We start from the raw sequence: 1,323 nt of genomic DNA on the forward strand, positions 1-1,323 counted from the left end.
CTCTGTCTTTCCCTTTCTCTTTCACATTCTCTAAAAATTGGAATGGAAAAATATCCTCAGGTGAAGATAAAAAAAGAATAAATAAATGTCATATCCTATGAAAGATACATCTTGAAAATGCCTAAAGAAAGTTGTCATTTTTTCATGGTGAAGGGACTGGAGTCTGTGTTGATAAAAACACCTTGGTGGCTGCGATGACTGGCAGTGGCTGCAGCAGCGAGGGGATGGGACTGGTGCCTTCCCCTGATCAGCCCAGTCACCTCCCACAAAGGGAGGCCAGACTGCAGCTTACGCCCTATCCCCAAGGGAAGGGGAGCACGGGCCTAAGCTGTCACTAGGACATCCCCTGAGGGCTCCAAGTATGTGAGAGGGGGCAGGCTGGGCTGAGGGACACCCCCCCCCAGTGTACGAATTTCGTGCACCAGGCCCCTAGTCTGTCTTTATATATATATATATATATATATATCAATGTGGTTATAGCCAGAGGGAATGGGGCTTGCATTAGGTAGAGATGTGCAAAGTGGGGAATAAATGGGGACCGGAAGAGATTTTGCTTTGGGCAATGGACGCTGATGCAGTGTTCAGATGTTTTCTTGATTTATACACTTGAAACCTGTATGGTTTTATGAACCAATGTCACCCCAATAAATTCAATTTAAAAATAACAAAAGAATAACAAGTATTGATGAAGATGCAGAATGATTGGAACCCTTATACACTACGGGTGGGAATGTAAAATGGCACAGCCACTGTGGAAAACAGTCTAACAGTTCCTCTAAAGCTTAATTACTATAGGAACCATGGAATTACTATATGGACCAGCAAATCTACACCTAGATGTATACCCAAGAGAAATGAAAACATGTATGTACAAAAAACTATACACAAATGTTCAAATATTGATAGCAGCACTATTCATAATAACCCAAAATAGAAACAACTCAAATTTCCGTCAATTGATGAATAAATAAAATGTATGGCATGTTTATACAATCAAATATTATGCATCAATATAAAGAAATAAAGTATTGATACATGTTATAACATGAACCTTGAGAACTGTATGCTAACTATAAGAAACCTGTACCAAAATACCATCTATTGTGTGATTCCATTCATATGAAATATTCAGAAAAGGCAAATCTATAAATACAGAAAGTAGATTTGTGGATGAAGGGCTAGAGAAAATGAGGAATAATTGCAAATTGGTACAGTATTTTTTTTTTCAAATTTTATTTTTTATTACAAAGGGTATTACATATGTGTCCATTTTTCCCCCCGCCCTAGACAGTCCCCTAGCCTCCCCTATTAAATTGATTTTTA

Source organism: Myotis davidii, unplaced genomic scaffold (genome assembly GCF_000327345.1).
Source record: "Myotis davidii unplaced genomic scaffold, ASM32734v1 scaffold4271, whole genome shotgun sequence".
Lineage (NCBI taxonomy): Eukaryota > Metazoa > Chordata > Mammalia > Chiroptera > Vespertilionidae > Myotis > Myotis davidii.